Source organism: Pseudophryne corroboree, chromosome 5 (assembly GCF_028390025.1).
Source record: "Pseudophryne corroboree isolate aPseCor3 chromosome 5, aPseCor3.hap2, whole genome shotgun sequence".
NCBI lineage: Eukaryota > Metazoa > Chordata > Amphibia > Anura > Myobatrachidae > Pseudophryne > Pseudophryne corroboree.
Window position 1 is genome coordinate 259578003 of NC_086448.1, and position 15588 is coordinate 259593590.

At 42.0% G+C, this 15588-nt stretch overlaps 1 protein-coding gene across 2 annotated transcripts in view; it reads right to left on the bottom strand.

Moving 5' to 3' along the window:
- Nucleotides 1-15588, bottom strand: part of GADL1 (glutamate decarboxylase like 1) — a 604742-nt gene that overhangs the window by 355572 nt on the left and 233582 nt on the right. The window lies entirely within an intron of this gene.

The window sequence follows — 15588 nt, forward strand, 5'->3', positions numbered from 1 at the left end:
ATACAGCAGTACCCCAGGACTCATACGGCAGTGTCAGACAGGATGGCACTTTTCAAAAACTTGGCCCCAAACAGCACCTCATGCAAAGATGTCGAAGAAGTGCAATGAGGTAGCTGTATGACTAAGCCAAGCGACACAAACAATTCCAAATAACTGGAATTAATAATTATATGTCCAAATCACTGTAATTATACAGCAAAATCACTGGAATTATACGTCCAAATCACTGAAATTAATTGGCAAAATCACTGTAATTAATAATTATACATACAAATCACTGGAATTAATTGGCAAAATCACTGTAATTATACGTCCAAATCACTGGAATTAATTGCCAAAATCACTGTAATTAATAATTATACGTCCAAATCACTGGAATTAATTGGTAAAATCACTGTAATTATATGTCCAAATCACTGGAATTAATTGCAAAATCACTGTAATTAATATTTATACGTCCAAATCACTGGAATTAAATGGCAAAATCTTGGTATCGCCTGCCTAGTGAAGTGCAATCTAGATGGGATTTTGTACCGGAGACACAATACCTCCATCAATTGTCTAAATCCCACTGCACTAATGGCGGATAGCGGACGCACGTCTAACACTAACATAAGTGTCAAGGCCTCAGTTATGAGGGCTTCCATCGTCATGTGAAGCTGAACCACTAGTCATGAACATAGGCCAGGGCCTCAGCCGTTCCTTGCCACTCCGTGTCGTAAATGGCATATTGGCAGGTTTATGTTTCTCCTCAGACCATTTAAATTTCTTTTTTGGGTCTTTTTACTGAACTTTGGCTTTTTGGATTTTACATGCCCTCTACTATCACATTGTGCATCAGCCTTGGCAGATGACATTGATGGCATTTCATCGTCTATGTCATGTCTAGTGGCAGCAGCTTCAGCACTAGGAGGAAGTGGTTCTTGAGCTTTCCCTATTTTATCCTCCAAATGTTTGTTCTCCATTATTTTTCTGGAGTTATATAACACAAATTGTGGCACAAGAGAGCGTACCCCTACACCTCACAGGGCAAACCCTGTAAAAATTATTTGGAGTAAATATGAATAACCTTTTTATTTGGAGTAAATAATATACAGCACAAGACAGCACCACTGAACTTATATGGCAGCACCACTGGATTGGATTTATATAGAATTATATGGATTCATATGGAAATATAGAGCAGGATAACTTGAATTATACGGCAATATCACAGGAATTATACAACAGTATCACGGGAATTATACGCCAGTATTCTGAGAATTATATGGCAATATCACAAGAATTATACGGCAATGTCACAGGAATTATACGCCAATATCACGGGAATTATATGGCAGTATCACAGGAATTATACCCCAGTATCGCGGGAATTATATGGCAGTATCACAGGAATTATACGCCAGTATTCCGAGAATTATACAGCAATATCACAGGAATTATACGCCAGTATCACAGGAATTATACGCCAGTATCACGGGAATTATATGTCAGTATCACAGGAATTATACGCCAGTATTCTGAGAATTATACGGCAATGTCACAGGAACTATACAGCAATATCATAGGAATTATACGCCAGTATTCCGAGAATTATATGGCAATGTCACAGGAATTATACGCCAGTATTCCGAGAATTATACGCCAATGTCACAGGAATTATACGCCAGTATCACGGGAATTATACGGCAATATCGCAGGAATTATACACCAGTATCTCACGGCAATTATATGGCAGTAACACTGGATATAGGGCAGCAGAGGACACCACCACTGTGACTGGTTTTTGGACTGATGCTGCACAAGACACTTCCCCTGGTCTAATGCTGGACAACACAGCACCACTGAAAGAGACTTATACAGCTACACTGGATATATGGCAGCAGAGGACACCACCACTGTGACTGGTCACTGGACTGATGCTGCACAAGACACTACCCCTGGTCTGATGCAAGACAACACAGCAAAAATGCAAGGGACTTATACAGCAGCACTGGGGACATACAGCAGCAGAGGACACCAACACTGTGACTGGCTGGACTGATGCAGCATAAGACACTGACTACACTGGACTGGACTGAGCAGTACAACACAGCACTAGACTCGCCACCCCACTTTCACGCCCCCACACAGACACGTCCTCTCACTACACTCTCCGAGACTGGAGTAAAAATGGCCGCTCGGCTCGGCTTCTTATATGGAATCCAAATCCTGCGAGAATACGACAGCGGGATGATGACATTTTGCCTCGTTTGGGTTTCCGAGTCAGGCGGAAAAACCCAAGCCTGATTCGGATCCGGACTTGAATGGTGAAGTTTGGTACGGTTCGGTTCTCTGAGAACCAAACCCGCTCATCTCTACTATTTTTTGCACATTGACCCGCACCCACCACCACCAGGGGTGCGAGAAACAGCCTGGAACTTTTATTTTATATTTTGGGGTTCCCACTTTCCAAGGATTTGCAGCCCTGGGCCGAACAGTTTGGGCCTGGTTGCCATTATGGCAGAGGGACCACATGCTACTGTACAGTATGTGTCTTCCTGCTATAGCATCAGCCCCAGGCCCGGCGACAGGGGAGGGGGTCAAAGGGGACACCTGTACGGGGCCCTGAAGTTCAGGGGGGCCCCTAAGATCAAGGGCACAAAATAAATGGGGTTGCAGTGACTAAAAAAAAATGTGCCCTCAAAGTAAACAATCACCAGGCTGCAGCAACCCAAAACCTCCCCCCAACCCAAACCTTCCCCCCAAGTTTACACTTGGTCCGGTCCTCTCTGTGACGCCGTCACTACGCACCACTGTGACGCACCACTATGCACTCTGTGACGCACCACTACGCACCCTGCCGCCGCTGATGATGAAGAGCCGGCCTGCCGGGCTTCCCAGCAAGAGAGACCTTCTGCCCACCAACAAAGTTGAAGGCTCCATACAGGAGCCACCGGCAGCTCTGCCGCTCGTTGCAGACCCTGGCTGTGGTGAGTGTATCTATATGCATCCCGTGGTAGTGGATTGGGTACCGCGGCACGTAAAAAATAGAGGGAGTGTACATATACATACATACATATATATATTGTGACAAGAACACTGGGAGTTTGAGGGCAGGTATGTTTGTCCCAGGTTCTTGTCTTACATGTATTAGGAAAATGTTTTGTTTTGTCAGAACCTTTTCATTTTATTGGAAAAGCTGGATAAGGGCCCTGAAAGAGAGATAGGGCAAGTTCCAGACATTGGGCCCAATTTGTGTCTTTGTCCTCACAGAGGGCTAATCAGGGTTTCAGCTGTGTAAGTGGGTTATAGGGCTGCTAGCCTGATTAGTGTGAGCAGACTGCCTGGGAAGACTGCAGGATCTCTGTGAGTGAAATACGCTTCCTTACACAAGTGAGCCATACAGTGTTGGTTGGAAAACTCAGTTTTTTTGTTTAAAGACAGTTAGGAACGTCTTATGTTTAGTTAGTGCCGGACAGGCAAGGTATTTTTTTTGATGTTTGTTTTGTTTTCTGTTTAATAAAACTGGTCGTGGCCAGTTGCATCACACACTGGACTTGTGTGATTCCTCAGCTGTTGCATAGCTGCCATTTACCCCACGAAACGGCACCTTGTTCCCTTACAGTGTTACAGCTTGGTGGAGAATGCGAGCATTCCGTTCTGCGCATAAGTGAAAGCAGCAGCTTTATGAGGCCTGCAGAAAACGGTGGTTTATGCAGATACAGCCTAGTGTGAAGTTGCTGAGACTCACTCCTGAGGATTTGATATATGTCCTGGGTGAAAGCAGCTACAAAGCCGCCTGAAAAATCTGTCGACATGGAGGAACTGCTTAAAGCCTTGCTGCAAGCTACAGCGGCTCAGCAGGAGGCCAACAGACAGCAGCAGGTGTCTATGGAGGACAATTGGAGACTACAGCAGGAGGCCAACAGACAGCAGCAGGTGGCAATGGAGGAAAATAGGAGACAGCAGCAGGTGGCAATGGAGGAAAATTGGAGACTACAGCAGGTGGCAATGGAGGAAAATAGGAGACAGCAGCAGGTGGCTATTGACGAACTTTACAGGCAACAGCATCAGGATAGAGAGGCCTTAACAGAAGTGGTGCAGAGCCTTGCAGCCCGGATTGGAGATGTGGCCCTCAGTGCTCCGACCAGCTCTAGTTCTATATGGGCCAGTCACTTCCTGCAGAAAATGACAGAGGCTGATAATGTGGAGGCCTACCTGACCACGTTTGAAAGGACTGCCGAGCGTGAGAACTGGCCGAAAGCACAGTGGGCCAGTCTGCTGGCACCTTTTCTGTCAGGTGAGCCCCAAAAAGCGTACTTTGATTTAAGCCCTGCTGAGGCTCGGGACTATGATAAACTAAAGACTGAGATCCTGACCCGCCTGGGAGTCACGCTGTCAGTACGAGCACAACGGGTGCACCGTTGGGTGTACGCCATGGAGAAGCCTCCTCGCTCCCAGATGCACGACCTTATTCAGCTAACAAAAAAATGGTTACAGCCAGAGACATTAACTGGTCCCCAGATGTTTGAAAGAGTCATCATGGACCGCTATTTGAGATCTTTGCCCATGGTCCTGCGCAAGTGGGTGAGTCATGGAAACCCGGGTACTGCTGACCAATTAGTGGACATGGTAGAGAGGTATTTGGCAGCAGAGGAATTACTGATGACCACCCAGCAACCCATAGAGCCTCAACAGCGTCCTTCAGTAAAGACTGGTAAGACTGTTCCGTGGGAAAACGTTGCTGGGCGGTTATGAGAACGCAAGGCTGGAGAGACTGTAAACACTGGCCCTGGAGATAGGCAAATGGGGCTAGAAAGGTCTATGCTGCCCAAACGGGTTGATAATCGTGTGGTTAAATGTTTTAGGTGTGGTATGCCAGGTCATGTTATTGCCAATTGCCCACTCACGCAAGAACCCATGCAATGTGATGCTGCCTTTGAATGTCGCAGAATGTCTTTCTTTGCTAGGTTAGCCTGTACTGTGGTACCTTCACCTGAGCTGGAAAAACAAATGTGTGATGTGTTCTTAGAGGGTAACCGGGTAGAGGCCTTGCTAGATTCAGGAAGTTTAGTTACCCTCGTGAAAGCTGGGTTAGTGAACCCCTTAAAGGTCCAGCAAATACCTATTGGGGTAACTTGCATACATGGGGATACCCAACATTATGTCACTGCTGAAGTGAATATAGAAACTTGTTGTGGGTCAGCAATGGTTAAAGTAGGACTGGTCCCCACCTTGGTGCATGAGGCCATAATAGGGAGGGATTTTCCTCATTTTTGGAAACTGTGGGAATCACGTTTATCAACAGATGTGAGAAGTAAAGAGCCAGTTGATAATACCGGTGATTTTATGGCTGTATGTGTGTCTTCTGAACTTTCTGACCCTTTGCCTTTTGCTAGTTTGGCTGGAGAAGTGACAGATGGGGAGTCCAGAGTCTTGCTAGGAACAGAGACATAGTAGTTAGAACTGAAAGCGTGCCTGAGCTGGAGGTAAAGAAGAATCTGTTTGCATCTGAACAGTTAAAGGATCCTACCTTGATAAAGGCTAGAGAGAATGTTAAGATTGTTAATGGGGAACCTGTGGTACCAGGTGACAGGGTTACGTATCCCCACATGGCCATCTGTAATGAGCACTTGTACCACATTGTCAAAAAGGGTGAGGATGTCGTGGAACAGCTGGTAGTTCCCCAGCCTTATTGGAGAACGGTACTAGATTTAGCTCATAGTCACAATACAGCAGGACATTTAGGGGCAGAAAAAAACACTGAAATAGTTTTACAAAGGTTCTTTTGGCCAGGGGTTTATAAAGAAGTGTCTGAATATTATTCTTCCTGTCCTGAATGCCAGTATCATGCGCCTAGACCCCATTTCAGGAGCCCACTAGTTCCCATGCCTATTATAGAGGTCCCGTTTGAAAGAATAGCCATGGATCTCGTGGGGCCCTTGTTAAAGTCCGCTCGAGGCCATCAGTATATCCTGGTAATAATGGACTATGCCACTCGATATCCTGAGGCTGTCCCTTTACGCACTATCACAACCAAGGCGATAGCTAGGGAGCTGGTGCAGGTTTTTAGTAGAGTGGAAATACCAAAAGAAATTTTGACTGAGCAAGGTACTCCATTTATGTAAAGGATCATGAAAGAATTGTGCAAATTATTTAAGGTCGCTCACCTCAGGACGTCCATTTACCATCCCCAAACTGATGGGTTGGTGGAAAGGTTTAATAAAACTTTAAAAGTATGTTAAAAAAGGTTGTTGATAAAGATGGGAAAAACTGGGATTGTTTGTTGCCCTACTTGTTAATTGCCATCAGAGAAGTTCCTCAGTCCTCTACGGGGTTTTCTCCATTTGATTTGTTGTATGGTGGACACCCCAGAGGGCTGTTGGACATTGCCAAAGAGATGTGGGAAGGACAGCCCACTCCTTATAGAAGTGTTGTTGAATATGTAACACAAATGCAGGATAGAATTGCTGCCGTGGTACCTATTGTCAGAGAGCACATGGAACAGGCCCAAAGTGCTCAACAGAGGGTATATAACTGGAGTGCCAAGATACGGGAATTTGCTCCTGGAGATAGAGTTTTTGTTTTGGTACCCACTGTGGAAAGCAAGTTCTTAGCTAAATGGCAGGGTCCATTTGAGGTTAGGGAAAAAGGGAATGAGGTTAATTACAAAGTATACCAACTGGGAAAGAGAAAACCCGAACAAATCTACCATGTTAACTTAATCAAACCCTGAAAAGATAGGTTGTCTCTGTCAGCGGAGCCTTGCCCTTCGGTGTCTTCACCTCGGTTGCTTTCCGCAGTAAAGGTGTCAGAGACATTATCACCTGATCAGAACAATCAGGTTAAAGAATTTCTCATCCAAAATAGGGAGATATTTTCAGAGCTGCCTGGCCGAACGACCATAATAAAACATGACATTGTCACAGAACCAAGGGTCAGGGTCCATTTAAAGCCATATAGGATTCCTGAAGCTCAGCGAGAAGCTGTTTCTAAAGAAGTTAAAACCATGTTAGAACTTGGAGTCATAGAGGAATCTAACAGTGAGTGCTCCAGTCCCATAGTTCTCATCCCAAAGCCAGACGGTAGCATACGCTTCTGTAATGACTTTCGTAAGTTAAATTAGGTGTCCAAGTTTGACGCATACCCCATGCCCGTGTGGATGAGCTTATAGAAAGGCTGGGAACAGCCAGGTTTCTCACCACGTTGGACCTGACCAAAGGTTACTGGCAAATACCTTTAACTGATAGAGCAAAAGAAGAAACAGCCTTTTCGGTTCCGGAGGGGCTATACCAGTATAAGATGTTACCCTTTGGGTTGCATTGGGCTCAAGCCACCTTTCAACGGGTGATGGATAAAATTTTGAGGCCCCATAGAAAATATGCAGCTGCCTATTTAGATGATGTGGTAATTCACAGTACAGACTGGGAGTCCTATTTGGTTAAAGTACAAGCAGTACTTGACTCAATCAGAGAGGCAGGGTTAACTGCTAACCCAAAGAAGTGCTGCCTCGCAATGGAGGAGGTCAAATACTTGTGCTTCACCATAGGCAGAGGTCTGATCAGGCCCCAATTGAATAAAATTGATGCTATTCAAAACTGGCCTCGTCCAGTGAATAAAAAACAGGTAAGGGCTTTTTTGGGAATAACTGGGTACTATAGACGGTTTATTCCCAATTTTGCGACCACAGCAGTGCCGTTGTCAGACCTTACCAAAGGGAAGCAGTCAAATATGGTGAAATGGAACCCTGATGCAGAAAAAGCATTCCAAGCGTTAAAATTGGCTTTGTGTTCACAACCTGTATTGATAACACCAGATTTTTCAAAAGAATTTGTGGCACAGACAGATGCTTCAGAGGTAGGGATAGGGGCTGTGCTGTCCCAAACCAGAGATGGGGACGAACACCCTATCATTTATTTGAGTAGGAAACTCAATGAGCATGAAAAAAGGTATGCCATTGTGGAAAAGGAGGCTTTGGCCATTAAATGGGCACTAGATACCTTGAGATATTACCTCTTGGGTAGACAATTCAGACTAGTGACAGATCATGCCCCTTTAAAATGGATGTATGTAAATAGAGGTAAGAATGCTCGTGTAACTAGATGGTTTCTAGCATTGCAGGATTTTAAGTTTACTGTTGAACATAGACCAGGTACACAATTGGCCAACGCAGATGCATTGTCCTGCATCTTCTGTTTGGGGGCTACAAGTGTTCCAGCCCCTAGGTCAAAACAGGGGAGGGGGATATGTGACAAGAACACTGGAATAGTGTTTGAGGGCAGGTATGTTTGTCCCAGGTTCTTGTCTTACATGTATTAGGAAAATGTTTTGTTTTGTCAGAACCTTTTCAGTTTATTGGAAAATCTGGACAAGGGCCCTGAAAGAGAGATAGGCAAGTTTCAGACATTGGGCCCAGTTTGGGTCTTTGTCCTCACAGAGGGCTAATCAGAGTTTCAGCTGTGTAAGTGGGTTATAGGGCTGCTAGCCTGATTAGTGTGTGCAGACTGCCTGGGAAGACTGCAGGATCTCTGTGAGTGGAATACGCTTCCTTACACAAGTGAGCCATACAGTGTTGGTTGGAAAACTCAGTTTTTTTATTTAGAGACAGTTAGGAACGTCTTATGTTTAGTTAGTGCCGGACAGGCAAGGTATTTTCTTTTGATGTTTGTTTTGTTTTCTGTTTAATAAAACTGGTCGTGACCAGTTGCATCACACACTGGACTTGTGTGATTCCTCAGCTGTTGCATAGCTGCCATTTACCCCACGAAACGGCACCTTGTTCCCTTACAGTGTTACAATATATATATATATATATATATATGTTCATAAAGGTGTGGCACTTAAGCTTGTTAAAAAGATTACACAGAAACGAATATCTTGTTCGATGTTTCAATATTTCAATCATATTGTCATCAGGATCTGTGTACTCTTTTTAACAAGCTTGAGTGACACACCTTTATGAACTTTATTCTTGGATTTTTGCACCAGCGAAATTTGGACTGCCAGTACTGTGTGTGTGTGTGTGTGTGTGTGTGTGTATATATATATGTATATATACACACACTGTTTATTACATGCTGCGGTGCCCGATCCATTAACAATATACAGAGCTGTTCACACCATAATTGTTTGCGATGTTTCAGGCCATAGTAGCCTGTCTTCAGGCAGGACATACACACAGTGTGTGTGTGTGTGTGTGTGTGTGTGTGTGTATATATATATATATATATATATATATATATCTTCCCTTGCATAGATGCACTCTCCTATTCAACATGTAGGGTGCAACATTAATAGTCCCATTTTTGCGACCTCCAATATCTCCCGAAGCAAGTGCACTCACTACTTATTTCAATTCCAAAGTTTCACAGTTATTTTATTCAATTCAATCTGCAGGTACAGTTGTATTAATTCATTCCGTTCATGACCATGTCCATATGGGAGTCAAAACACCACTCCAAATTTATCCATCACATCAATGCACATTTATCGTTCCACTCAGGGTACATAAATATTCTGAATATCTGTAAATATCAATGGTGCAGCTCCATCTGTATATGGCTTTCACTTGTCATGAATTTGTAATACATCATGTCTTTTTATATCTGTCGACTTCGGACGCTTTTCGTGCCGTTAAAGACCCACATATAAAACATACCAAAAAACAAATAGACAAATACATACAGTTACAAACTTGAATGGATGCGTGTTACACCAGCGAAATCTTTGTGACTTGTGGCTACCTGGTCCGCCGTATTCCTCGGCGTGCGTTCCACCATCCTGTGCATGTCTATACTCAATACGGGAGTTCGGGCTCTAAGTCCCGTCAATCCGGTCACGTGGTGCGCCTCGACCACTCCCCTCATTAGGGCCGCGTCCATCGCTTACCACGTCATCTTTAGACTCCTTATGCGTGTCACTTGCGTTCCACTTCATTCTCCCTTTACATAAAGATTCGTCCCCAGTTCACTATACACTAAAATATCTCTCTGGCTATCCATTTCTACTTCGCTGATGATCACTCATCCATACAATTACAAGTTGCAATACACACCAACATTTAGATTAAAATTAAAAACAATTCATGATTTCCTATTCTATTTTAAAAAACACTTAAATTTCATATTGTTGAATAATGATCTTCCTGGCAGTTTTTATCAAAGTGACATTCCCCTCATCTATTTTTTATTATTATTTTATTATTTTTATGGGCCCCCAACCTTAACTTCCCAAAAAACATTTGAAATTTATATTTTCATTCATCCTCCTTGGGGCTATTGTATCTAGGTCGTAGATCCATCTGGCTTCTCTCCTTAATAATTTCTGGTCCCTATTGCCACCTCGTTCTAACGGTGGCTCGTAGTCTATCACCATACACCGTAGGGATGCTACTGTGTGGGAATTTTGCAAGAAATGCCGGGCCACTGGTTTATCACTTTTACCTTCACTGATGGCTTCCCTAATTGATCTCCTATGATTGGCCATTCTTTCTCTAAAATTCCTAGTGGTCTTCCCCACATAGACTAAGCTACATGGGCAAATTAATATGTAGATCACATATTTGGAGGTACAGGTGAGTCGATACTTGATTTCAATTTGAGCTCCTGAATGTGGGTGGGAAAAGGTTCTACCTGATAACATACCGCTGCATGTTGTACACCCTGTGCAATGGTAACAGCCAAATCGATTCGTGTTCAACCAAGTTCTTGTGATTTTTCTATCAAAGTTTTTAGTTGGCTTCATTAATAGTTGTTTTAAATTTGGACCTCTTTTAAAGGCTACCAACGGTTTTCCCAGAGTTTTCTTTAAAATCTTATCAGATCTTACTATAGGCCAGTGTTTTTTCACTGACTTACTAAATGAAATGGCTTTTGTGTCAAATTGTTTCAACACTATAAACCTTTTATCGTCTTTAACAGGTTTTTTATGCTCCTTCTCCTCCCAAATTTTCCATGCCCTTCTTAGGCATTTCTCTAAGACCTGAGGTGTATATCCTCTTTCTAGAAATCGTTCCTTCATTTCCACCAGCTGTACCTGTGCTCTATCTTTCTCCGTATTATTTCTCAAAACACGTATGAATTGTGAAACTGGTAAGCCCTCCATCAATGGTTTTGGATGGTGACTTGTGCCAAATAATATGGAGTTCCTGTCCGTGCTTTTCCTATATAGTGTGGTTCCTAAACCCTCATCTGTCTTAAAAATAGAAATATCCAAGAATTCTATTTTTTCAGCCTGAAAGTTACTAGTAAAGCGAATCGGACTATCCAATGAATTTAAATTCTCCACCATTTCCTGGAACAGTGCTTCTGTCCCTCTCCATAGGATTAGAACATCATCTATGAAACGGAAATAATGGAGAATGCTGGGACCGTAACTGGGATATATATGCTCTTCTTCATACTCTGTCATAAATATATTTGCGTACACCGGAGCCAAATTAGATCCCATTGCGGTCCCAGCACTCTGTACATAATAAGATGTACCATATCTGAAATGATTGTTTTCCAAAACACTCAGAACCAGTTCACAAACATATTCAATTGGTGGACCATCAAAAATTGCCCCAGATAATCTTTTTCTTACTGCCTCAACTCCTAACTCATGAGGAATCGCAGTATACAGTGACACAACATCCAATGTTGCAAAATATATCTCATCCAGTGATCCTTCTATCTTTTTCAATTTTGAAAGAAGGTGGGGTGTATCCTTGATGTAACTTTTACTTTCTGTTACTACAGGTTGGAGCAGAATGTCTATATATTGGGCAATTGGTTGTAGGACCGAGCCTCTAGCCGATACTATGGGCCTTCCTGGTGGGGCAATAATTGATTTATGTATTTTTGGAATACTATAGAAGATTGGACAAGCTGGTTCATCTACTGTCAGTAATTCCACCAATTCCATGTCCAACCAACCATGTTGAATACCCCTCTCTAATAATATGTCAATCTTTGATTTTATTTGTAACATGGGGTTATCTTTCACCTCCCTATAAGTTCTTGTATCAGCCAATTGTTGTTTAATCTCACGATCATAATAGTCATAGTCTAACACCACTATTGCTCCTCCCTTATCTGCCATCCTAATGACTATTTCATCATTTTTTTGCAACGAAGATAGTGCTTTCTTTTGATCCAGACTCAGGTTAAATCTATAATGATGTTCCTTATTCATTTCATTATAATCCCCCTCAACCATACGCAAGAAGGTTTTTATACTTGCGTTATTTGACTGGGGGTCAAATGTGCTTGGTTTCCCCTTAAGGGATCCATATTTTCGCTCACTTTCCTCGTGTGATTCTTTAAAGAATTCCTTTAACCTTAATTTTCTTCCTAATTTATATAAGTCAACCTGAGTGTCAAAAGTACTATTTATAAACGTGGGAACAAATGTGAATCCTAACGCTAAGACAGATAGTTCTGACTCAGTTAGTGGGTATTTTGATAAATTGAAGACATTATTTTTTAATGCCTCCTTCTTCCCCTTCTTCTTCCCCCTCCTCGGGTGCGGCCTCTTTTTGCTCTTGTATCTGTAATTGGACCTTTGTCCATATCCACCCCTAAAAAATTATCCGAGCCACTAGGTGGAATTCCTTCCGTCCGTTCTACCTCTGAGGAGGAGCATGAGGAATCTACTGAATAGGGTTGTTTCTGTCTGAAATACCTCTGTCTTTGTTTGGGGTATTTGAAATTATCCCCACTTAACCACCTGTACACATTATGGTTTTTGTAGTCATTTAATACTACATCCAATTTATTTCTTTTAAATGCTACTAGGTCCTTTCTATACCGTTCTACATTCACAGTTAATTTCTCCATCCATTTTTCACCCACATCCTCGTCTAATTTCGATTGGTGAGATAATTTAAAATCCCCCAACTCTCCTTTTATTTTTTTAAGGTCACTGCCCACCTCTTCAATCACCAAAAGTAACAAATCCATTGAACATTTGTTCAAAACACTACACCATTTACTACAGAAAGCTGGATTTGTTCGTCCGATAGTTGGTACGTTGGGGATTCTAAAACCTCTAGGGATTTTCTTTTGTCTATAATAATCCGAGAGGAATTGTCCATGTAAGACTAGGTCTACCTCTTTTTTGGACAATCTTAGTAATTTATGATAAAGATCTAGGGTAGTCTCTGCTGGTAATTCACCAAATTCCTCCTTAGCAAATAATACCTTCTCTGCATCATCATCTGTCAAACTCAGTTGTTTATTCTCTGCTTGTGCCAACAGAGCTTCATCCAAAAATCTACTTCCTGATTGTGTCATTTTTATAATTTATACAAACTAACTGTTTGATCTAATGTTCACAATTATACCAATTAGTAATCAGTCAACTACCAATTGAGATTACTATAGGATTTCGACCATTCAACAATCAATAAAGAACCGTTTAAAAACAATTATATATCACCACAGTTAGTGTTATTGCACAAATGCCTGCAGAATGAAATGATTCAACAAAGCAATCAATTATTCTGTCAATCTTATTTCTTCTTCAATTCCAGCTGGGGTGCATCTATATTAGATTTTTAGTCCGTCCAATATCTTCCCTTGCATAGATGCACTCTCCTATTCAACATGTAGGGTGCAACATTAATAGTCCCATTTTTGCGACCTCCAATATCTCCCGAAGCAAGTGCACTCACTACTTATTTCAATTCCAAAGTTTCACAGTTATTTTATTCAATTCAATCTGCAGGTACAGTTGTATTAATTCATTCCGTTCATGACCATGTCCATATGGGAGTCAAAACACCACTCCAAATTTATCCATCACATCAATGCACATTTATCGTTCCACTCAGGGTACATAAATATTCTGAATATCTGTAAATATCAATGGTGCAGCTCCATCTGTATATGGCTTTCACTTGTCATGAATTTGTAATACATCATGTCTTTTTATATCTGTCGACTTCGGCCGCTTTTCGTGCCGTTAAAGACCCACATCTAAAACATACCAAAAAACAAATAGACAAATACATACAGTTACACACTTGAATGGATGCGTGTTACACCAGCGAAATCTTTGTGACTTGTGGCTACCTGGTCCGCCGTATTCCTCGGCGTGCGTTCCACCGTCCTGCGCATGTCTATACTCAATACGGGAGTTCGGGCTCTAAGTCCCGTCAATCCGGTCACGCGGTGCGCCTCGACCACTCCCCTCATTGTTTTTAATTTTAATCTAAATGTTGGTGTGTATTGCAACTTGTAATTGTATGGATGAGTGATCATCAGCGAAGTAGAAATGGATAGCCAGAGAGATATTTTAGTGTATAGTGAACTGGGGACGAATCTTTATGTAAAGGGAGAATGAAGTGGAACGCAAGTGACACGCATAAGGAGTCTAAAGATGACGTGGTAAGCGATGGACGCGGCCCTAATGAGGGGAGTGGTCGAGGCGCACCACGTGACCGGATTGACGGGACTTAGAGCCCGAACTCCCGTATTGAGTATAGACATGCGCAGGACGGTGGAACGCACGCCGAGGAATACGGCGGACCAGGTAGCCACAAGTCACAAAGATTTTGCTGGTGTAACACGCATCCATTCAAGTTTGTAACTGTATGTATTTGTCTATTTGTTTTTTGGTATGTTTTAGATGTGGGTCTTTAACGGCACGAAAAGCGTCCGAAGTCGACAGATATAAAAAGACATGATGTATTACAAATTCATGACAAGTGAAAGCCATATACAGATGGAGCTGCACCATTGATATTTACAGATATTCAGAATATTTATGTACCCTGAGTGGAACGATAAATGTGCATTGATGTGATGGATAAATTTGGAGTGGTGTTTTGACTCCCATATGGACATGGTCATGAACGGAATGAATTAATACAACTGTACCTGCAGATTGAATTGAATAAAATAACTGTGAAACTTTGGAATTGAAATAAGTAGTGAGTGCACTTGCTTCGGGAGATATTGGAGGTCGCAAAAATGGGACTATTAATGTTGCACCCTACATGTTGAATAGGAGAGTGCATCTATGCAAGGGAAGATATTGGACGGACTAAAAATCTAATATAGATGCACCCCAGCTGGAATTGAAGAAGAAATAAGATTGACAGAATAATTGATTGCTTTGTTGAATCATTTCATTCTACAGGCATTTGTGCAATAACACTAACTGTGGTGATATATAATTGTTTTTAAACGGTTCTTTATTGATTGTTGAATGGTCGAAATCCTATAGTAATCTCAATTGGTAGTTGACTGATTACTAATTGGTATAATTGTGAACATTAGATCAAACAGTTAGTTTGTATAAATTATAAAAATGACACAATCAGGAAGTAGATTTTTGGATGAAGCTCTGTTGGCACAAGCAGAGAATAAACAACTGAGTTTGACAGATGATGATGCAGAGAAGGTATTATTTGCTAAGGAGGAATTTGGTGAATTACCAGCAGAGACAACCCTAGATCTTTATCATAAATTACTAAGATTGTCCAAAAAAGAGGTAGACCTAGTCTTACATGGACAATTCCTCTCGGATTATTATAGACAAAAGAAAATCCCTAGAGGTTTTAGAATCCCCAACGTACCAACTATCGGACGAACAAATCCAGCTTTCTGTAGTAAATGGTGT